The 25,266-nt window shown below is 34.9% G+C and overlaps 1 protein-coding gene across 1 annotated transcript in view; it reads right to left on the bottom strand.

The window, feature by feature from the left end:
• The window catches only part of Exoc4 (exocyst complex component 4), a 689,440-nt gene that overhangs the window by 345,827 nt on the left and 318,347 nt on the right, over nucleotides 1-25,266 (bottom strand). The gene's annotated exons all lie outside the window — the stretch shown is intronic.

Genomic DNA, 25,266 nt, shown 5'->3' with positions numbered 1-25,266 from the left:
GTGAAACTAGCAGCAGCTTCTTGGGTTGAGTATTAATTACAACTGGAAAGGAATCAATGCCTAGGACTCCCATTTGCGGGTCTTAATTTGTGATCATTAAGGGTAATAAGACACCAGAAGAGAATAGTAACTAGCAGTAGGCCCTCAGGATACCTTTCTTTTTTCTTAATCATGCCTCAGTTCCTAGAAGAAATATCATTTTACCTAACTAGATTAGGAACAAAAAGGCAGGAATAATATCTGTTACTTTCTGTCTTCTCTTGGGTTGTCTGCACATCTACACAGCATGTGCTCAATTAGATGCAAAAGGTTTTTTCCCCCAAGTGTCTCTTGTTTTCTGAAAATTTCCTTTGAATTGTTATTTCAAATCATGACTTAATTATATCAAAATTAAAATTCAGATAAGTACATGAAGCTTTAAAGAAATTGCTACAGAGCTATATTATATTATTTTATAATATTCTAATTGGTGTGCACTTACTTGATATTCATCATATTGAGAATCAAGCCCAACTCAATTATTGCAACTGTGTTACTTTTGGAAATATTTTCTGGTTAAGGGTGAAACATTTTAAAACAAGTGGCTACCTATTTTTTTAAGTTGTATTCTATAAGAGTTCACTATAGTCTTCATTTACAATTAACTTTAATATAGAATAGGACTATAATCAATAATTTCACCAGTATTCAGCTTCCATTTCATTTCCATTATTGTTTAATTACTGAGGATCAATTCATTGTACTAGAGCTTTTTCCCAGTTGGAAGAAGTTACTATTACTTCTGCATTTTCAAAATTCTAAAATAACTCTCAAAACTTAAGACCCAACCAGGAGCTGGTGGCTCACGCCAGTAATACTAGCTACTCAGGAGACTGAAATCTGAGGATCGTGTTTCAAAGCCAGCTGGACAGGAAAGTCCGTGAGACTCTTACCTCCAATAAACCACTAGAAAACCACAAGTGACGCTGTGGCTCAAGCAGTAGAGCGCTTGCCTTGAGCTGAAGAGCATAGGGACAGCGCCCAAGCCCAGAGTTCAAGCCCCGCAACCGACCAAAAAAATAAATAAAACTTATAAAACTTGAGTCCCATACTTGTGTGTGCTTTACAAGATGAAATTTATTTTCTCCTTCATCTGGTATTCCAAACCTGCTAATTTATTTTGATAGAAAGAAAGAAAAACAGTAAAGTATATGCATTATTATGCAATGCCTGCACATTTTATCATTTCCATGAAAGTTTCAAATTTAGCCCTTAATAATTTATATGCAAGCAATTTTCTCCTATACTCAAATACAGCAATGAAGCAATGAATCTTACTACTTGGCTATGAATGAGCCCTGAGCAATAGGAAAAAGAAAGGAAGAGCAATGCTGGGACCAGTATTGAGCTTCAGTTTACTTTATCAATAAGCAATGCCTTGGAAGTTGTATAGAAATGTGTGCCCCAATCATCTATTTTCAGTTCCTATAACACCAATATCTACAATCATGATTTATAAAGACTTGACTGTAGTCCTGGTGCTGCTGGCTTACACTTGCAATCCTGGCTACTCAGGAGACTGAGGTCTGAGGATCACAGGTTTGAAGTCAACTGGCAAGGAAAATCCATGAGACTTTTGTCTTCAATTAAACACAGAAAAAGCCAGAAGAGGAGCTGTGGCTCAAGTGATAGAGTGCTAGCCTTGAGCAAAAAGAGAAAAAGCTTAGGGACAGTGCCCAGACCCAGAGTTCAAGCCCTATAACTGGCAAAAAGAAAGGAAAGAAAGAAAGAAAGAAAGAAAGAAAGGAAGGAAGGAAGGAAGGAAGGAAGGAAGGAAGGAAGGAAGGAAGGAAGGAAGGAAGGAAGGAAGGAAGGAAGGAAGGAAGGAAGGAAGGAAGGAAGGAAGGAAGGAAGGAAGGAAAGAAAGAAAGAAACAAGCAAGCAAGCAAGCAAGCAAGAAAAGAAAGAAAACAGACAGACAAACAGACAAACAGACATAACTGGTTTTACATGCAATTCTACTCCTTGGAGGCTTTCTGGTTTGACTTTCTACTCCATGGAGGCTTTCTGGTCTGACTTCGACAATCTCACAGATCAAAGGTAAATATTCCTATATTAAAGAGGAAGAAACAGAACGAGTGAAGTTCTTAGATGGGTTGACTCCCAACCTTGAATCTCCACAGAATGTTTACCTTCAGGGCTGTTCAGCTTTACTCTGAATACTAATGAACTTAGAGCCATCCTTTAAATTCCTACTAATACATATTTCTTCATGTAGTATTGATTTTTGTAGTCTTAGTCACAAATGCCCAGATTTGGAATTTTAGTGACGGCTCATCCAGTGTACTATTTGTTTTAGTTTCATTAATGAAAAGTCATATATTAGAACCCAAGGAGAGGAAAAATAACATGACATCTGCAAGAAAACTCAATTCTTGCCAAGACTGCTCCAATCATTTTGAATCACTTTCTTAATGGTGGTTAAGCTTTCTTACTCACCCTGGACTAACTGCACATGAATTCCCTGTCATTCTGGGATCTTCCATGGTCATGTTATATATAGCATAAAGGTAGTAACTATGGACACATAAACAACATTTTAAAATATTTCTACTTTATTTATAATTCTGTATATAGTCTTTGCAGTTCAGAAATAGCAATTGCTTGGAAAGTGACAATACCAAAGAAGCTTTATGAAATCAAGTTTACTTTTTCTTATCTGTCAAAAAGGAGGAAAACTCAGCCACAAAGAGAGGAAAATTCCTCAATACAGGGAAAGTTATTTGCTGAAATTTGGAGGGTTTACGAAGAGTGAGGGGATGTTTGCAGAGCTGAAGACCCAGAGGAAAAAGACCAGAGAAGGTATTCACTTAATGTATAACAGTGCCAAAACAGCACAGAGAGGTCGTCTAGTATACTCTTCAAAATTTACCTTTAGGCACGATTTTACAAACAAACAGACATTTGGGCATGGTTGGCGACTTTGTCATGGGAACCTATATAGAGAGCTATTTTAAAGTGGTAATTAACCTTTCAGTGGGGAGTTCATGATAGCTAAGTGATGGCTTTGTAGTCCAAACAAATTTTGAACGTATAATCGCTACTTAAAATATAAATATTATTATGGATATTCATATTCTTCCTGTCTTAAGTCTCATTAGAAAACAGTCTCAGTTCCACAGTATAGGACATAGACAAACACTACATGAGGCATTAAAACTATATGCATTTTTATATCTAAAAGTAAAAATACTATGATGAGTGAGAGTTTGTAGAACAAAAAGAACAGTCAAAATTCCATTAAAATGCAAAATGAGCCAATTGCTCTGAGACTGATAGATCAGTGAGGCTACCAAAGGGGGGATAGGGGGTACCTTCCCTCTCCAATCACCAAGCTGTGGTCATTTCTGTCTCTTATAGTCTCCTCTGTGTGCCGTGGCTGACTCTTTCCCACATGCTTTCTCCTACCCTTTAGACACTTGTATATCTTTCTCCTCCTTTATGTGTTTTTTTTAAATTTAATTTTATTGTCAAGGTGGTGTACAGAGGGGTTACAGTTACATGTGTGTACATTTCTTGTCAGACGTTACCCCTTCCCTCGTTTTTCTCCCATTTTCTTCCCCCAACCCCCTCCCCGAAGTTGTATAGTTCATTTCCAACATATTGTCTTGTGAGTGGTTTTCTTTTGACTCTTCTGTATTCTTTCCCTCTGCACAAACCGGATTTACACTTAGTAAATCAAGCATTATGTTCAGGAGAAATGAAATAACTTAAAATTGTTTAAGAATAATAACAATAGATGAAAACTGCATTCCATCAATATACAGCTTTGCCATTTATTTTGGGGTAATCTAGACAACAACAACAAAAAAAATCTCTTCTACAGCTCCCACTGTCTGTAGAAAGACTGAACTTCAGGCTGTGTATAAAAGTAATCATGATTTTGATGTTTTCACACATGTTAGAAAACACACATCTTTAAATCATAATAACTTATACTGGTAGCTTCTCATCCACAATTAGAATATTGACTGTGACTGTCACAAAGAGAAAGGCAGTTACAAACCATCAGCATCACACCTAACATCTAAAAAAAAAGAAATCAACCTTTAGAAAATAAAGAGAATCAATCTAACAAGCAGTATCTGCTTTCAAGAATTTCTGGTCCTAGAAGACAATTCTGGGATCAGAAAATATTCCTCAGAATAAGTTTTAAAATCATCCTAAACAATGAATAAGGAATTTGTATCTTCCTATAACTGCTTACTATGATGAGACGAATTCAAACTATATGTGATCCACAGCCTGTTTCCATTAGAATAAACAAACTACTTCTTAAAAAGGCAATACCTTTTCAGACTAATAAGTCATACGGTTTTTTGGAAAGTGTTCAAATTCAAACTTAGTACAGAATCTATAGTGTTAAAGAAAACTACAGGGGCTGCCTTTTTCTTATTTTGTTTAATTTTAATTTTTTGAAGATTTAACATCCTTTTCCTTTTGATTCATTGATGTCTGAATGAAAAGTTCTTGCTTCAGTTCTGATCTTCTGAGCTCTGTGTCTTCCTCAGTCTCTTAATGAGACTAAGTTCCAAACATGTTGTCATTCTTTTATATCAAATGCTGAGAATGGACATGAAGTGAATTTTATCAGAATACACATATTCTCTATAGGCAGAAACAAAGGGAGGGAATATGGTACATGAGTTCTATTTGTCTTCTTTTTTGCATGTCTACTACATCAAACATTTTCAGATACCATTGTATATTCAATGCAATTCATTCAGCATATTCTTTGAGAATATACAATAAATGCTGATTCTGGAAGTGATCAAATAAGTGATCAAAGTAAGCTTTACTTGTAAGCTCATAATTAATGATTTATCTCTACTGCAGAATAATAAGAATGTGTTCTAACTTTTCTTCCTCTCTAGATTTCTTCCACTGAAGTCAGGTTACCTATTAGATGCTCAAATGGTGACGTATCAACAGTAGCTAACTGGTTTATCTTTAGCTAGGAATGAAACAGGGTATTTGGATTTTAATATTATATGAAAAGTCAGCCAGGATTACTAGTGCAAGCACTTAATGTAAAATTTGTTCTGTGAATGAATTCTGTGGATTGCTACCATAATTAGGGACTTTGAAATAGCCACTCCATTCGTTTTAAGAGATACTAATTACAATTTATAGCTTGGACCTTATGTATTCTCACATAAACACATCCCATATAAACTTTTAGCTCCTTTTACAAGAAAATTTCCATTTCAAATTAAAGATTTTAAATCAAGGCTACAAGTGTTCCTCAAAGAATACTGTTTTCAGTCTAGAAAAGAAATAAACAAGTTTAAGTTGCTACCAATGGGAGGAACAACTGAGTTTAAAGCCCCAGTGCACAAATTACAATCTGCCTGCATTTAACATCATGACTTTTTTTTTTCCATAGGGACTAAAATATTTTCTACAGCCAATGTTCTCAAGTGAAAACAAACAGTATATAGACACGCTGTAATTTATCAGTAATGTTTCCCCAGAACCATTTCACACAGGACTGCTGATAATCATATGTCATAAGCGAAATCTCTCAATTAGAGAAACACAGATCTATTGGTGGAAGGTTATCAAATTAATAAATACAAGCAAATTGTCAAAGAGTGTACTTTAAGGTTGTTGAGAATATTAATAAAGTAAACTTTGGGTAGTTTTGCCTATGAATAAATGGTGAAATCTCAAAAAACTCACAAATCTTAAGAATATCTAACTTCTTTGTTTCTGAAATGCTTAGGTAAAATCACTTTCTTTACAAAATAGTGATATTAAATACATTCTCGTTCAATCAGTTTTTTTTTCACTGTATCTTCTAGGAACAAATTCTTTAGAAGTTATTTTGGTCACTAATGCCTGTAATCCTAGCTACTCAGGAGGAGAGATATGGAGGACTGCTGTTCAAAGCCGTAATGGGCAGAGAAGTATGTGAGAGACTATCTTCAGTTTATTAAAAAATGCCAAGTTAGAAATATGACTCTAGTGATAGAGTGCCAGTCCAAGTAAGAGTTCAAGGCCTCAAGTGCAAGCCCCAGGGCTGGCACAGAAAAAAAGGTTTATTTTTGTTCTTCTTGTTGTCTTTTTTTTCTTATTTAAAAATTTTCAATTAAAATGCTTAGATATATTAATTGAAGGCAAATATACATACAAATTTTATATTTTAAAGTTATGAAGTATAAATACATTGATAATTTTATTTTTTCTAGTTAGGCTCATTTCAATAATAAGGATAACACTCATTGAAGTACAATCCTAATAAACCACACTCTCCCTTAGTCCCCTTTAAAGCTATTAAGGGGCAGCTACAGAGAAAACTGGAAGCAACTGACCAACATTCCAGTGAAGCATGGCATTCAAACAAAGTCCACAGCTTTTCCCTTTGCTCAAAAGGAGAAACAGAAGGTGTTGACCCAAAGAAGACTGAGGTCAACAGAGAGGAATGTGAACAGCATCCTCTGAATATACCCACCATTCCCTCGCTTTTTCAGAACATAAATATACACAGAAGAAATTGAAGTAGTAAATATGCTTTAGTGTAGTTTCATGAGCGGTAGGGCTGGCAGAAGAGACAAGGCCAACTCATGAACTCCTTGGTGCTCAGTTGCATTCAGAGTTGGTTAGGCTATGACCTCTGTCACTTACATGTAAAAATTATATGAAAGGTCACTAAACCCAAAGGTAAAGAGTAAGCAAAGTGGTGGAAAAGTAATCATGCAGTTTTAGGCTTCTTTAGTGATTCTGTCATAATCTATTGAACAGGGATTCCCAAGAAGCAGAAATAACCCCGGGAGACTATGCAAGTATTAGGAAGAAATTACACAAATAGTTTGGGACACCAGTATTTTAAAGGAGGTGGGGATTATTATTTCAAAAATAATAGGCTCAAAAATGCACAATTAAATTTATGTGCTTAAAATGTATGTTCCTTTATAGAAGGTAAATGGGGACTTACATCTCTAGAAAATTACGCTCCTTACACATATGACAATATACCCAGGAGAAGAATCATTCATTTCACCTTGTTCTCATTATAGTATTAAAAGAACCAAATGGAAACCACAATAGATTAAGAGGAAGAAGTGTGAATAATTACATAATTCTATTGCTTTTCTATTTTTTTCATTTTTGGGGTCTTTTACCACAATTTCCATTTTGGCCAATTCCTCAAGTACATATTTAATAAACTGTCTTATATGCATTTTGGAAAGGCACAAATATAAGATGAACAAGTAAATTATTTGAACAATGCTGTATTGGAATTAACCTGCAGTTAATCCTTTAATGAAGTATTTTTGAGTAAGCACATAGATTTGTCCATTTCTCAAATTCTAAAATTTACCAAAATGGTTCCAACAAATGGCCTGGGTAAGTCAGAATTTACTTTCTTCCTTCTTATGACTCTTAACTATATCATCATTTTATAAAATAAGAAATAATGAATACATCATACAACAGTAGATGTGTATTTAAACACAATTCATAAATGTCATAAAGACTAAAATATTTGAGAGCAGTCTTAGGTTTGTTGTACTTTATAGGAAAAAAGAGCCCACAAAGGAATGAATCATTTGAGCACCAAGGTAATGCCACAACACAGACAGTACTGTATGTTGTCCAGAGGATAACGTCACTAGCACGTGTTGATAAAGGAGACCATCTGTCAGAAGCACAGGGAATTCTTGGAAGTTTTCATTTCCCAGCATACCAATAGCCAAAGCTAATTGGGAAATGTCAGTGTGCTATTCTTAAAATATTTAGGAGTACTCTCTCTGCAATGAAGACATCCCTAATCTGTACAGACAATTTCCTTTTAAATAAATTAACATTTATTTTAAATAGGCTTTAAAATTTACCTCTGGTAAATTTATATAATGAAATCTGTTAAGCTATACAAATAATTATACCCAGATTAACCATTTAAACCAATAGTGTTTTCTTCTAAATTGGCTCAGCCTTTCAGATTCTTATCTTTTTGAGAAACAAGGGAGAGAATGGAACTGTGATTAGACTAGAGTACTATAAGCAAAGGCTGAGGATTAAACACCTAGTCTAAGATGTCACTGAGACTCAGAGCTGGTTGTTCTAACTTTTCAACTTAAGCCTTTAAGACAAAAAAAAAAAAGGTGCCATACTAAAGCACAACTATGTTTATGGCAGTCTTATTCACCATAGCTAAGGTATGGAACCAACCCAGATGCCCCTCTGGTAGATGAATGGATCAAGAAAATGTGGTGGTGGTGGAGGTGGTGGTGGTGGTGGTGGTGTGTGTGTGTGTATGTATGACTTCTATGCTTCCATCAGAAAGAATGAGACCACCCCATTTGTTAAGAAATGGAAAGACTTAGAAAAAAATTATAGTAAGTAAAGTAAGCCACACCCAAAGAAACATAGGTCCCATGGTTTCCCTTATTTGCAATAACTAGTATATGTCTAGTATAATCTTACTAGACGAGCAGAAAAGGTCAAAAGCTATGTACATATGAGCATATAAGATGATGCTAAGCAAAATGAACCCTAAGATAGGGACACAGAGGTTTTATCTTCTTGCTGTTTTTAATGTACTGATTTTTTTTTGTTGTTTCTTTTGCATGTTCTTCCCCCATGGTAAAACCCTTGTTTTCACTGTATTTTATTCCAGTACTCTGTATCTTGTATATACACTTTTCTAATTTGGGGAGGGGAAGGGAAATAACAAAATGCCAAAACAAGGATACAGGTTGACCCATTTTAACAATGAGATGTACAAGACACTATGTTGAAAATGAACTTTACAGCTTCAGGGAGGGGGAGGGAGGAGTTGGAGAGGTGGGAGGAGATGACAGGGGAAAAACAAAGGAGGGGTTAACAACACTAGATAGGAAAGGAAATCATTACCTTACTGATGTAACAACTGTAACTCCTCTGTATAGTATCTTTACAATAAAAATATAATTTTTAAAAAGACAAAAAGATGCATTAAATGAGGCATTTCCAAAGTATCCTAATGACATCAAATTCTAAAGTCCAATAGTCCAAGGAGAGCTATCATGAAATCGTTTCTCAAACTTGAGAAACTTCCTATTTTAGGGGAGTTAATCATATGAAGGAGGTAAGAATTTAGAACCTAGGACCTTCAGCCTAGGCTTAAATCCTAACTTCATCATTTAGAAACAGCATAATCTTATTTAAGATACTTCATCTGTTTATCACTCATGTCCTAAGGTAAACTATGGGATGATGGCAGTATGCTCCACAGAGACTTGCTGGAAAGACTACAGTGAATAATACACAGAAAGTATTTATAACATAGCTAAACCTAGCATTAGGGATCACAATTTTACTATTTTACACTTTTACTATTACTTACTAAGTTAATTGAGACCTAAACAAGGAATAGGCAGATTACAAACATGAGACCCAAAATTTACAGTTATATTATTAATTCCTTGACATATTATTAGAACATCCCTAGACTTCAAAACATTGGAAAATAATCTATTTTCTAAATCATACAGAGTACAAATTTTGATTTTCCTTTCATATTATAAAAGACAAATTCAAAATGTGTGCTTATCCCTATTTCTAGACACAATCAGGAAACGTTGATATTTGAGAAACTCCGTGTTTGCATGATGTTAACATTTGATGACAAATTTGACATAAGCAATGCAAGGGAAATCACTAGGACTGCATCAATAATTGGGCTCCTTATGGCTTTAGAGATAATTTGTCTGGACTTATCTGTGGCAATAAATAGAAGACAATGTTACTCTATTAAGGATGATATATGCTATCTTCATGTGTTCCCTCAGGTAGTTCAGTCATGTTTATTTGGGAAAGACTTTGAGCCATCTTAGGGATATCCAAAATGACATAATTTCATGGAATAGGTTAATAGGTTTAAATTCTAAAGGGATTTCCTGACTGTGTTAAAATATATCTATTTTTCCCCTCTGTCTGCAGAAGGCATAGCACTAGTTTTGTAAACCGATGTGCAGCATCTGCAGGACTGGGGTACAAATTACACTTCATACTTTAAAAGGCAATTATTTTCTCTCTTGGTGGCTGTTCATCAGCCACCAAACGAAACTGTACCTGAACTATGTATAGAACACATAGCACATGTGTAGGTATTCCCTCCAACTCCCAAGTGAACACTTACGGGGACAATTTTGAAGAGAAGATTTTAAGAAACTTAAAAGATATTATTGTAAATATAAAAGTCATTTTCTTTTCCATAAAAACAAAAAAAGAGCATAAGATAAAATTAACATTTGGGAGGAAAAAAATATCTGATCTCTAGTAGAGTAATAAACTAAACATCTCAAAAAAATTGTAGGGAAGGTTCCAAAAGTATGGGCTAAGGCTTCCTTCCTCTCCCTAATCACAACTACACATAAAACTTCCTGCAAGAAGCCCAAGCCTGGAAAAAAATTCCTCTAACATTTACATCTATAATGTATTTCTTCTGGAATGAAGAGGAAATATAGGGAAACAGATGTTTTGACAGCCTTTGTGATGTTCAGTAAGGTAGAAGCATGTTTGCAAACTTCAACCCTGACTGACTTGCTGTGGCACCTACTCTGACAGGTGACATTAAACAAATGTCTCAAAAAGCAGGTTCTTCTGATATGTGTGCTTGGATGTGAGGAAGAGGGGGAGGACAAGCTTCATGCGCTGTCATGGGAAATTAATAGTCTACCTTAAGGAGTTTACAGACTATCATCTTAAATCAAACACAGGCAGCCTGCCAGCAAACATAACTCCCTAAGACAGCAGGAAAAGTGGCTGGCTCCTCTGCTTTATCTTCCTTTTCCCAGTGACCTAAATAAGAACTGGACCTTAAAGAAGTTCATCTCAAGGCTCATCTAGAAATGTGTATTTATGGTTGGTCTATTTGGAAATCAAAAGCAACCCCAAAAGGAGAACTGGAGTTGGGCACCTGTGGCTCACACCTGTAATCCTAGCTACTTAGGAGGCTGAGGTCAAAGGATCATGGTTCAAAGCCAGCCAGGGCTTCCAGAAAAGTGGTAGGGGCTATGTGGCTCAAGTGGCAGAGCACTATCCAAGAGACAGAGAGAGTGAGAGAGAGAGAGAGAGAGAGAGAGAGAGAGAGAGAGAGAGAGAGAGGGAGGGAGGGGGAGGAGGAGGAGGAAGAGGAGGAGGAGGAGGAGGACGAGGAGGAGGAGGAGGAGGAGGAGGAGGAGGAGGAGGAGGAGGAGGAGGAGGAGGTGGTGGTGGCAGGGGCAGTGGCAGTGAACAGGGAGCTGTGACCACTTACAGACTTGGCTGAAAGTTCTACTCTCAGTCTTCCCACGCCTCAACTCCACCTTCCAAGCAAAACTTCATATAATTGAACATAATCCAAATATTGTCTCATCTACATACTTCTACCTCCTGAAACATCACTAATAATTACAGATGTAACTTACATTCTCTCTGGATAGGGAAGTTACTTTCTTGTTCTAATATTTTCACTGGGAGTGGAAACAGTCCTTTCAAAATAAGAACTGTATTTTGACTTCAACCATCTCAAGGCAATGTGTCAAATACTATAATAAAAATGCGCCCCCCAAAATAAATAAATAAAATGTGCTAAATCAGAACAATCTTTTTATTTTTTCTTTTTTATTTATTTATTTTTTCAGGTAAGGGGTAGGTTTATTCAGTAGACCTGCTGGGACCAGGCCAGGTTGGCACTCGACGCAGCTGGGAAAGGCCTGGGAAAGTGAGAGAGCTGGGAAAGAGAGAAAAGAGCTAGAAACGAGCTAGAAAAGAGAAGAGAGAGCTGGGAAAGAGAGGTGGGAAAGAAAGAGCTAGGAAAGAGAAGAGAGCTGGGAAAGAGAAGGAAAGAGCTGAGAAAGAGCTAGAAAAGAGCAGAGAGAGCTAAAAAAGAGCAGAGAGAGCAGAGAGAGGGCATCTGACAATAATCTTTTTAAAAGACACATCTTATCAGGGAAGGTAAGAGTCAGCTCAGAAAGTAGGAAGCCATGACTTTGCATAAGCTGACTACTGAAAGATAACATGTCTTTCAGGGAGTGAAGGAGGGCAGAAGATTGGTATGGGTGGCTAGATTTTTTGGCAGAAAGAAGTAAATGTGGAGATCAGATGATAGATACAGAGAAAGGGAGGGCTCAAGAGCCTAGAGTGTACAAGGTGAGCATGGGAGCCTTCACATGGATAAGCCCAGTCCTTTTGCTCTGCAATGAGGAATTCAGATTCATGGACACAGGAGGAGGGGACTAGAAGGACCAAATACTCTTACAGAGCTGAAGGAGCCAGAGTAAATGAGTTCAGGTTCACCATAATGAAAACTAGTCAGGAGTGGACAGATGAAAGCAATGCCAAGAGCTATGGGAAAGAGGGGGTGGTTCGAGACCTGTAAGAGGTAGGATCAAAATCAATTAGTGACAAAGGATACATGGGAGATTTGGGGTAAGTGTGCGCCATGCAGGCACTAAAATGTGTTTGTTCTGGGTCCCAGCTGGATGGAGGGAAAGTGGATTCATGTCAGAGATGGGACTGACTCTGAAAAAGGAAAAGAGCACAGAAAGAAATGTCTCTACAATTAGTTCCTTCATCAACGTAGAGAGGAAAAATGGAGTAAGTCAGTGTTGATGAAAGGATGCATTTCTTTGTCACAGACTTTCTTTTATTCTCAAATTACTACAGTAGCTTAATAAAAAATTCAGCTCTAAAAAGGCATGGACAGTGTGTGGCACCCAGGAAGCCTCGCATGAGTATTCGTAGAGAAGAAAGGAATAAGTAAATGAAGAGTAAAATAATATAAAATATAACAAAATTAAAGAAAGCCTATTTAAAGTATACTCAACATCCTACTGAATTCCAGAGCTGCCCCTGAAAATCAACATGTCAATCAAAAGCATGTAAAAAGAAACTGTAATGAGTGGAAGCTAGTGTAGCAGAGGGACCTCCAACTTTCCCAGGAATATGTTGGTTCCTTTTGATTCTTTAGTGAAAGCTTCATTTCAATTTTCTTAAGAGCTTCAAAATAAGAAAGAAGTATAGATTCACTTAGGTGCATTTCTGAGCATTGATGCACCTCTTTCAAACCTGTGCAGCATTTCTAATTTCACTCTAAAGAATAGATTCAAGGACTGCTTTTCTAAGAATTTTCTTTGCTATTCTTATTTCCACTTTGACATTTTAACATTTTCCACCAATTTTTTTTCACAGAGTTACAAAAAGAAAAAAAATTAATAAACACATGCAAACAAGATGCTGGGGCTTCATATATGCCAGCATGCTGATCAGACTGGATGCGGGGAGGACACTTCAGTGGCTGGCATCACATGGTAGCTGGCAGTGGTCTTTTGGACCACCAGGAGGTGTTTGTGTGGCACATGCGTACCAAATATATTTCATTCCAGCAAACCAAGTAGCCAATGTGAATACAATAAACTGTATCAGAAGAACATAAAGAGGACATATAATTTTAATACGTGGGAATGAAAATGCAAGATTCTAACGTTATACTGAAAGGATATTTAGTATCCATCAAGTTCATCTTGTACTTTTAAAACTGCCCCACTACTTAGAAATGATTCATTTGTTTATCTCTTCAAAATGTTTTACTGACTGCCTAGCATGGTCCATATCATGTGATTTATTATATATTATACATATTAATTATAATACACTACTTTAATAATTTATAACCAGGTAATATATATTAATATGTCAAAATATTAATACTTGCTTAGGAATATGGTTCTTAATTCTGAAATATCATTTTTTAGTTTTTGTTAGCATTGAAATTTCATTGCTTTCATTAAACAGTAATGTTACTTGTCAATTATTTTTCATTGATCCATAAATCCCAACATCTAGTAAATAAAAACACTAATTAACTTCAGCTTTTTTATCTCAGGCTGTAGGAACCTTATTTCTGAATCCCCTGGCAACTGAATTTTTAAATGCTGTCCCAACTCTCAAAGATCTCTTACTAGCCTGAACAACTTTTTGGTCACAAATGATAGGAAAATCAAAACAGTTCTAGAATTGACATGTTGAAGAAGTTTAAACAGTATGCAGTTGTGAGGACCATAAAATCCTATCAGTTCTCATTTACTCCAAAGGAATGATTTATGGAGGGTTTTTATGAAGTAAAATTCAGTAGTGTACTCATACTAGTGCTAACAAACCTACTACTGCTAAGACCATCAGACCTTCAGTAATGTTGATGACTAAAACAAATATCATTTTGCACAAAAAATGGGAGACATGAGAGAGGGCTGTCAGGGCCTCAAATTTGCTAAGAAGCACTCTACCAGGTGAGCCACGCCTGAGTCTTTCAGGATAATCAGATAGGATTTCCTGCAAGCTGGCCTTAGATTTTGATGATCCTAACTATACCACCCACATAACTGGAATTACTGCATCCATTTCATGTAGAAAAATGATAGGCAGGAGCAACTCAGAATTTCAAAGTTACAAACCAATCAGAACAACTTATCAAAAAATAAAATTAAGGCCCTTAAAAACTATATCTTTTATGGTTTTTCCACCCCTATCACCTAACTTGAATGAAAGAACTTTCTATTCTCACATATAACACTAAATAACAAAGTCTCATGACAAACGTTGTGTATTGTGGAGTTGGTTTCTTTTTTGTACTTGTTTGTCTGGCTTGAACTATAGGAGGAAAAATAAGATTTCTTGACTCTGTTGTAGACAATTCTTGGCCTGTGTGATAAATCACTATGGTGTGTGCGCATTGTAGGTGTGGTCTACATGAGAGACACTGGCAAGTTAAGAAGTGGACTGCTAACATAAAACACCTAGGCATTTCCCATAGGACTCCAGTTAGTTTCTTTAGGACTCCAGTTAGTTTCTTTTGTAAAAGAGCAAGGCTAGGCTTCCCTGCTTTCTGCCTTCCTGTCTTGCTTCCTTCCATTTGCCCCCACCATTGTTCAGAGCTGTTCATCAGAGCCAAGCTGATGCTGTCATTATGCCCTTGAATTTCCAAGGTTGGCAGTTAAATGAAAGTCTTTCCTTTCTATATTATCAAGCTTCCAGTACTTTTTTACAGCAATGGAAAACACATTAATATACATAATAAGAAATAGTAAACAGGGTTAATGAGCAAATATTCAAGTGACAAATAATGAAAGTAAAATTAAAAATGGTAATAGAAGGAGAGATTAATATTACACAGAAGGCCTAGTAACAAAATCTGCAAAGCAGAGTGGCAACAAGGAAGAGAATGACAAAATAATTTTCTGAATTGTATAGGGAATTAATACTTAGGTGATATCCCCAAAATTGTAAGTTATTAAAGAAAGAACTTGAGTTTTGCCTCTAGGCATGCCTATGTTATTTTTGGTGCCAAATTACATTATCAATTTAGATTTCAAAATCACATGTAAATGGACCTGTGGCTGGAAATAAACATATTTCAGTAAATGCTGAATAAGCATATTTTGGCTATTGCAGTCCAAAAGACAAACCATGTCCAGAATACCCAAGTAATTGGAATAACTGTATCTGTTTTGTGTGGGAAAACAAAAAGCACCAACCAAGTAAGAATTTTTTTTTGGGGGGGGGGTCCGGTTGTGGGGCCTGAACTCTGGGCCTGGGAGCTGTCCCTCAGCTCTTCAGCTCAAGGCTAGCGCTCTACCACTTGAGCCACAGCACCACTTCCGGCTTTTTTCTTTTTGCTTATGTGGTGCTGAGGAATCGAACCCAGGGCCTCAGGCATGCAAGGCAAGTGCTCTACCACTGAGCCACCTTCCCAGCCCCCAAGTAAGTATTTTTGTGGCTTAAATATTCTTTTTTTTTTAATTGTGAAAATACCGTACAGAGGGATTACAATTACATGGGCAAGGCAATGAGTACATTTCTTGTCAAGCATTGTTGCCTCCTCCTTTGTTTCTCCTTCCCATCCCTTCTCATCTCTCCCCTCTCTCCCCCTTCCCTGGCCAAAGTTGTAAAGTTCGTTTTTCAACATAATGACTTGTACATCTCATTGTTGCAATGGGTCCACCTGTATCCCTATTTAAATGATTTGTTTTTGCCCTTTCCCCTCCACAAATTATACCAACATCAAATACAATGAAAGCAGGGGTTATACCACAGGGGAGGGACATACAAAACAACAAAGAAATCATCTTATAAATATGTTAGAAAGGTTCGACAAATGGGATTGCATGAAATTGCAGAGCTTCTGCATGGCAAGGGACATAGCTAGCAAGATCAATAGAAAGCCCACGCATTGGGAGAAGATCTTCACTAGCCATATAACAGACAAGGGTCTCATATCTAAAATATACTGGGAACTCAAAAAATTAAATCCCCCAGAAACAAATCCTCAAAGAAACAATGCCCAATAAATAAGTGGGCTAAAGACTTATTGCCCCATTTGTTAGGAAATGGAAAGTCTTGGAAAAATTATATTAAGTGAAGTAAGCCAGGCCCAAAGAAACATAGGTCCCATGGTTTCTCTCATTTGCAATAACTAATATATGTCTGAGACAAGCAGAAAAGGTCAGATAAGTTGATGTTAGGCTTAAATATTCTTATACTGTTTTTTTATATATAAGCTTCCTATGGTAATTTATAGTAATAATATGGATCAAGTTTAAAATTAGTAAAGAAAACCAGCACTTAAAATACTGATTTAATCTAGCTCCCAATGTCAAGATTATTTTGATTTAATTTTAGGTATGATTTTGGTCTCTCTTTTGATTTAAGCTTTTCTAATAATGAAGAAAGACAGCTTTCTTGTTATCTTAACAGTTATTAGAAGAGTTGTCACTATATGTACCAGTTACTAACATGGGAGAAAATTAAAAAAGTAAAAACCATGAGCAAGGAAGGAAGGGGAGGGAGGGAAAAAAATGAGGGAGGAAAAATTGAGTGAGAGAGACAGGAGAGAGAAAAGTGAGTGTACAATATGGTAGGGAGAAGCAGAGTTCTTTTAGTAACTGTTCCAAACATAGGTACAACATGATTTATTACCTTTAACTTCTATGTAGGAGAGGAAGTCAAAACGATATAAAAGCTAACTATAACTCCTTAACTCTACTGATGATTATCACTAGGATTAACTTGAAGAATAAAAAAGTAACCCAGATAGACACCAGTAGCTCTTACCTGTAATCATATCTACTCAGGAGGATGGGATCTGAAGATGATTTGAAGGCAACCCAGAAGGGAAAATTCATTAACTATCACCCCCACACCAAAAGAAAGAAAGAAGGATGGAAGGAAAGAAAGAAAGAAAAGAAAGAAAGAAAGAGAAAGAAAGAAAGAAAGAAAGAAGGAAGGAAGGAAGGAAGGAAGGAAGGAAGGAAGGAAGGAAGGAAGGAAGGAAGGAGAGGGAGGGAGGAAGGAGAGGGAGGGAGGAAGGAGAGGGAGGGACGGAGGGAAAGAGAGAGAGAGAAAGGAAAGACAGAAAGGAAAGACAAAAGAAAGAAAGAAAGAAAGAAAGAAAGAAAGAAAGAAAGAAAGAAAGAAAGAAAGAAAGAAAGAAAGAAAGAAAGAAAGAAAGAAAGAAAGAAAGAAAACAAGCAAGCTAGAAAACAATCTTTTGCTCAAGTGGGAGAGTGTTATCCTTGAGAACAAAACAAAACAACCCTTAGGGACAACACCCAGGATCTGAGGAGTTCAAGCCCCAGAACTGGCATGTAAGTGTGTGCATGTAAGTGTGTGTGTGCACGTACATGCGCTTGTATGCACGTGTGCACACCACACACATGTGCACACATACATACACATACACTATAACATAATAACCCAAGCCAGTAAGGACTGCAAGAATTACATCTATCCAGAATTTTACAATGACATGACATACCGTATTAGAAAGGCATATGAATAGTCAAAACTTTAAAGAATATAGACCTAACAGTTCAGCCTTTTGCTAACTATAACTTGAATCTAGCTCCTTGCTAATTCTGTCAGGAAGAATACTCTATCCCAAGAAAAAGGTTGCCATTTCTGTTGCCTTGTTCATCAAAAGATTTTTACAATTTAGCATCAAATCTCATAATATACAACCACAGCTTTTGGACATTGAAAATGTTCTCATTCAGACTTATGAAGCAATGAAGAACAAGACTGCATTTTCTCTTTTTAGTGATAAATGCTTAGGTATTTGAAAATAGAAATTCTTCTGGTCTTCACACTAATGCTTCCAGTTTTTCTTACCATGTTTTATAAACTTTTCTGCTAACTGGATTGTAATGTCTTAATACCTTCTGACAGTGATAAAATGCACATGTATAATTGGGTTACAGTCTTGAGTTGTTCTCCACTTCAGTCACATGTTAGCTGCAATCAATATTCAGTCATATCTCATAATACAAAATTTTAAAACATGAAAATACAAAAAGACTGAGTGAAAAATTTAATTTCCAAAAGAACTCCAAGATATGAAAACAAGAGTTTTTTTTTTAAAAAAAAAAAACATACTGTATGAAGTTATTCCTTTTTTCTTTCATATTTTTCTCTTTGGATTATCCTCTGGGGTCACTCACTGTTTTTGATTTTGGTACCCTGTGTCTTATATTTACATTTATCTGATATGGGGAAAAGAGAAGAGGAATCACAAAATGGTGAGACAAAGGAGAAAGGGTGAAGCAATGCAAAACAGTGATACTCACAAGATACTATGTTTGAAATGACCTTTACAATTGGGGAGGAGGGGAAAGGGGTGGCGAACTGTAGGGCGCAAGGGAAAGTGAGAGAAAACCAGGGAGGGGGTAATACTGTTTGAAAAGAAATGTACTCATTACATATGTAACCCCTCTGTACATCACTTGGACATAAAATATAATTTTAAAAAAGATTAAAAGTAGTTAACATTTATAATGCGAATTTAAAGGCATTTACAGATATGTGGAGATTAGACTCTGAATGTAGCACCACTCAATGCTCCACAGGCCTTGTAGGTCAGATAATCTGGAAACATAGCAATATTTTTCATAATTCTAAGGACAGAAATAAAACCATTGTGTTTCATAAAAATGCAACACAGTGGCCACATTTCCTCTCATGCATGAATAATGTATGATCCACAATGTTATTTGCTAGACAGTCTAATCACCAACATCTTTCAAAATGTCTATATAAGTTTTAGCTCATTAAGGACAAACATGTATCTGTATAAAAATATCACATACCTGTGAAAAGTCAGTATAATATTCTGCCAAATATGAATGCACACATCAAACTGACATAGGTGAGATGAGTTTTTTACATTTCTCAAAGTAAAAAGTATTAGGAAAAGAAAAATAGAAGAATTATTTCAACTTCTGGCATTTATGCTTATTCTAAATATTCACATAAAATCTTCCTTTTAAAGCAACACCCCAAAAACATCAATGTGTCTAAATAAAAGCAAGGAAAAAAGAGTAAAGTCCACATAAGACCAAATAAGGGAGACTTTAAAACAGGACATTTTTTAGACGTATTTTTAGCATCTTAGAAGAAGCTCATGATTCATAGAAGATAAAACAAATTAGTTTAATTAAACAAAAGCTTTTTAATGCATTAATAGAAGGAAAAGCTAAAAGGAAAAAGATCATAGATTCTAATAAATAATTGCTAAAGACAAAGTACAAATATATTATACAGAGTAGTACTATGGGATCACAGCTGTTTTAAAAACTGTAAAATCATATTATTAATTCTACACCTCAGCTACAATAAAAGACTCTTAGTTATTTACAAAAGAAAGAAAAACATTTTAAAAGAAAGTAGCCCAGAGTAGTAATATCTAGGGGTAGAAGTGCGGCCCAAAAACGACAATCAAAAAATAATGTTGGTTTAGAATATTCACATTCATCTATCATTTCCATTACTTCAGTCAATGAAATCTGAGAATAATAAATGGAGAATTCCAGAAATGAATCAGGCATATATTTTATATAATCTTTGTTATATTTATATAATTTTGTTATATTTATTCTATTTTTTCAATCATTTACTGTTTCCTATTTATGATGTTTTTGGTAGTATAGGAGATTGAACCCAGGAATGCATGTGCTAGACTGTACCCAATTTATAAATTAAACTTTGTCATAAATATGCATGTATAGGAAAAATTAATATATACATATATCTACATGTATGCATATATGTAGATATATGTATATATTTATGGTGAGAATTATCTGCTTTTAAGTACCCACTTTAGGTCTTGGGTCTTGGAATGTATCCTCAGCTACTGAGATAAACTACACATTGTGTTTTAGGTTTGAATTGAAAGATTTCAATGCAGTATTAAAGACAATTTTTTCTTTGTATTTTACTTAGATAAGAAGCAAAATACTAAGTACTCCTAAAACTAATTTTTTAAGAACTAAAAATAGTAGGATTTCTTATTGGAAATAGGGGTTCCAGTGTACATATGCAGTAAGAAGTCTTATAAAAGCATTTATCTTGGAAGCCAGTATCATAGGCTATATATCTTCAGAACATCTGGATGAAAGCATTTGATTTTTAAAAGAAAAGCAAAAATAAAACAAATTCTCACTTCCCACAGTCAAAGACCAGCAAATCCCACAAAGACCAGCTACAAAGTAATTTCAAATTTCTTGAAATGACTACATGCTATACTAAATGCAATAAATATTATTACTCTATAAAACATCTTGATACTGTTAGTAAAATGTATTTCATTTCCAAGAGAATATTTAAAATTACATCTTGATTATTATTTACCATAGTGGAATCATTCAAAAGTAGTAACTTTTGAAGACACTTAAATGTTTATCAGATTAACACAAAAAAGGGAATGATGTCATCAAAATTACATCATTGAACATCTCCTCCTCCAGACTCCAAATTGAAGGTCCATAAAATAAATTACATTCATTATAATGGACACATTTCTCTTGAAAGTTTCCATAGAATGCCAAGCAACAGCAAACAAGGCATTACATGAAGAAAGCATTAGTCATAATATTGTGAAAGTCTTAGAATCAACCTGTGCCTGGCTAGAAACATAATTGCTTTAGTATGTTCCTGTTTATTTAGATGCACTGGGGGTGGGAAAATTGACTAGTAGTTTATTGTTTTCATTGGTTTATTATTTTCATTGAGGTTTTTTTCCCCTAATCTTTTTCTTCTCAGCTTTTTAAAATCTTTTTATTGTTATGTTTAAGTAGGTGTCATTTAAGAAAGAGTTCATAAATATAATATATACAATGAAGGCTAAGATGAAAGCAGGTAGGATGATACCATACTCCATTTTTATAAGAGATGAGATTAACCAGAAAGGAAACATGAGGAAGATATTTAATAAACAAGTTAATGGGCAGTCAGTACACTGGGCTCCATCCAATGAAGACTTCCTGGTGATGAGGCTGCCTTAGCGATAAGTGCAGCATAGAAATAACTTTGCAAGATGACCAAAGTTGAGAGCCTTCTACAATAATTTTATGAAAGGACAGCACAAATGATCACCGGGAACATACAAAACAATGTAACGGGAATCTGATTTCTAGTGTTCTCAGGAGGGTAGTTCAAGGTTTTAAATATAGAAAACCCTTTGCAGTGTCAGCTGAATGTAAACTAGGAAAAGAGCTCTTAATAAATGAAGTATACAAAGTTATACCTAAAGGTTCAGGAGGAAAGAATACTAATGATACTAGATGTAGGGGAAAAGAAGCAAAACATAAGAAATGTTTCCTTCTGGTAAATATGTAGTTCAGCCTACTAAGATATATAACAAGAAAGCAATAGTCTATGCTTAAGTAGAAATGATATAAGTCAATTTCTGATCATTTTCTCTTAAACTTTTTCAGTACATTGTAGGTTATAAATAAAAATAAGTGACATCAGCAATTAAGAAAAATATCTAGAAAATTTGGATGGGAAATAACATAAGTCATTTGTGGGTGGCTAATGAGCAATAAGATGTGTGCTTTTCATCTAGTTTGGGGAGAAGTAAGAATTGTCAGGACTCATGCTTTCTTGTCCTTTTTTAGAGTTGGTCGGTTTTGCCACCTATACAGTCCAAGTAAGTGCCCAGTGAGGGCCCTGGAGACAAGGAGTCCAACAAATAACCGGGGAGTAAAACTAAGTGAAAGCGCCTACTCTTGAATGAAGATATACTGCTGCTTTAATTTTAGATTTCTAATCTACTGTTTTTCCTCATCTTTTCATTCAGCTTCTCTCACTGTTATATCGTCTATGAAATAAACAAGTAGAAGCCAAATCATATTCACATCAAGCTGGCACTGGACAAAAACAATGACTGCTTCAAGCATAACATGCTTCGCAAGCATGAGGCCCTGTGTTCAAACTCCAGCACCAAAAAAGAGAAAAAAGAAAAAAAAACTATCAGGATTCAACACAGGCATCATATTCCTACTATTTCCATTTGAAGACACACATAGAATGAAGGATGATAAATTGTAGCATGTAACAAACTTTCTCCAGGGCTCATCAAATAATAATTAAAATTTTGAATGAAAACAGAAGCCAAATACTTAAGATGTGTGATAGTACTACCAAGACTTACAATAACTCTCTAGCAAAACACAATTAATATCATATTAAAACCTCCCGCTGTTGAGAACTCTAGAACAGCAGTATGCAAGCATCACAATTACAAAAGAACTATAATGTATTAAACTTTACCGTTCTTCTATAAGCAATACAATATGGGTCCTGAGTAAGTACTAATACATATTTTTTTCTTTTTGTTTCACATTTAAAAAATTAAAGTAAAATCTCATGAGAAAATGGGTATTGAGTATACTTCTAAGAAGCTTTCATAGGGTCTCTCCCATAGTTGAAACAAACACAGGCATAAGGTTAGCATAATCAAGCAGTAAATTATGACATTAAATCTAGGTGAGTAGTTACCCATAATGATTAACGTATTTTTCTACTTTCCTAACAATAACACTAAGTAGAAATCAATTACAAGAGGATAAAAGAGTGAATACTAAATTAATTACCAAAGTCATTTAATTCAAAGATTACATAAAGGCCAGGAGCCACTGCCTTATGCCTGTAATCCTAGGTACTCAGGAGGCTGAGATCTGAGGATCATGGTATGAGACCAGCACAGGCAGGAAACTCCATGAGAGTCTTATTGCGAATAAACTACTCAAAAAAGCGGGGACTGGCAATGTGGTTCAAGTGGTAGAGTGCTCTCCTTGAGCAAAAAAAGCTCAAGGACAGCCTCCAGGCCCAGAGTTCAAACCCCAGAACAGGACTGGTGCACTCTCTTTCTCTCTCTCTCTCTCTCTCTCTCTCTCTCTCTCTCTCTCTCTCTCTCTCTCTCTCTCTCTATATATATATATATATATATATATATATAATCAATATTTTATTGGTTTAGTTAATATATATATATCATACACCTAAGTAAATTTACTTTAAATTAGATAAATTTACCTGTTACAAATATTTATTAAAGAGCTTTTATAAAAGTTAATGCCATGTTAAAAAAAACTTTTTATACTGTATGAGAGCAGATGTTTATTTTTGTTTATATATTTGTGTTTTTATATTTAAAACCAACTGGGGAAAGTAATTTAGTACAGTTGAAGAAAATAGTATCTTTAAATGAGAGAACAGTGATGACATCAATTTACTAAGTCTTACTGAATAGGAAGCTACAAAATTTCCAGTAATAATCTACTTAGATTTTGGAAAAACACACTTTGTGGTATTTCTGGCCAATCTGGTAGCTTCTGGTTAACCAATATTCAAATGTGTTAAATTTATCTTAGAAAATGAATGTGTTATTTTGAGATACTCCTAAATCTGATTCAACCTATACGTCTCTCTTCCTATATATGAAAGTACAGCAATACAGAGAGGTTCTTTATAGACAAAACATTCCACTAATATTAGATGTCCAGATCTAAAATTCCTTTTATAAATTGCAATTAAGACAGTATTAAATTTCAAGATTTATCTTTTTTCTAAAATAGAGTACAATGGTATCAGCCATATATATATATATATATATATATATATATATATACATATATATGTATATATATACACATACACACACACACACATATATATATAACTAGAAATGTCAATTTGTATCTCCATTATGGGAAATAGTATCAAAGTTCCTCTGAAAATGAAAAACAAACTACAGGATAATCCAACAATTGAACTAATGGGTATATAACCAAAATAAGTTAAATGAGTATGTCAGAGACATCTGTATTCCTATGTTCATTCTATAATTATCCAATAGTTTAATAGAATTAACCTAAAATATTCACCAATGGATGAATAAAGAAAATATGATACATATAAACAGAAATACTATTGAGCCACAGAAAGGGTAAACTATCATTGCAACATGGATGCAACTGAAGGTCATTATATTAAGGGAAAAAAGATAGTCTATGATCTCCTTCATACATGGAATATAGAATTTGACCTCACAGAAGCTGAGAGTAGAATGGTGGTGAAGATTTGGGAGAATACGCGAGAGAGGTAAGCATGGGCAAAGGTCGGCTGAGTTATAGTTAGTGCACTATGGCACAGCAGGTTAAATGATAGGTAACAATAATGCACCATAACTTCAAAATGTTAGAGAAATTTGGAAATTTTTTCAAAAATATGATGACACAGATATTTCTAACATGATTTAACATTACCTGAATTATAAATGAAATGTAAATACCACATTACCCCATTAATATAAGTAATTTTTGTCTTTTTACTTAAAAGACTCATAATATTAAATATACCACACTAACTTTTTTCAAGGTATAGTATATTAGTACAAAATGCTATATCAACATTTTTATGTAGCAGATCCCAAAATTTGATCATTACAAACCTTATCATTTATAGCCATAAATAATTGGCCTTTGACTCCCCTATTAGGTTAATTTCACTTATTAGTACAAATAAATTCCATCTCTGATTTTTATTATGAATATTAAAAAGTACCCATTTGAAAGTATTTAGGATTTGGAACACTTTTTTTTATAGTGAAGCATCATATATTCTTACTAACATACATTCTTATTAACATACAGCATAGTATCATAAGTAACTGAGCATTATAAAACACTTCAAAATTATCTTTCACAATATTTAACCATACATTTGATAAAATAGTTCAGTGTGTGTAAATTATATTTGATGAATCACATGCCAATTATTAGGGAACACTGGGACACTGATGAAAATGAGTGAGACAGATTATGGGTCAGTAGTTTTTCCTATAAAGAAGCAGAGAGTAAATATTTTGAGCTTGAGGGCCATATGGACCATTGAAATGATTCACCACTATAACTGCAGCAT

The sequence above is a fragment of the Dipodomys merriami genome, unplaced genomic scaffold, assembly GCF_024711535.1.
Source record: "Dipodomys merriami isolate MVZ:Mamm:240054 unplaced genomic scaffold, mDipMer1.0.p SCAF_5, whole genome shotgun sequence".
NCBI classification, from domain to species: Eukaryota; Metazoa; Chordata; class Mammalia; order Rodentia; family Heteromyidae; genus Dipodomys; species Dipodomys merriami.
The sequence above is the reverse complement of the archived record's forward strand: the minus strand, read 5'-3'. Positions and strand labels throughout refer to the sequence as shown.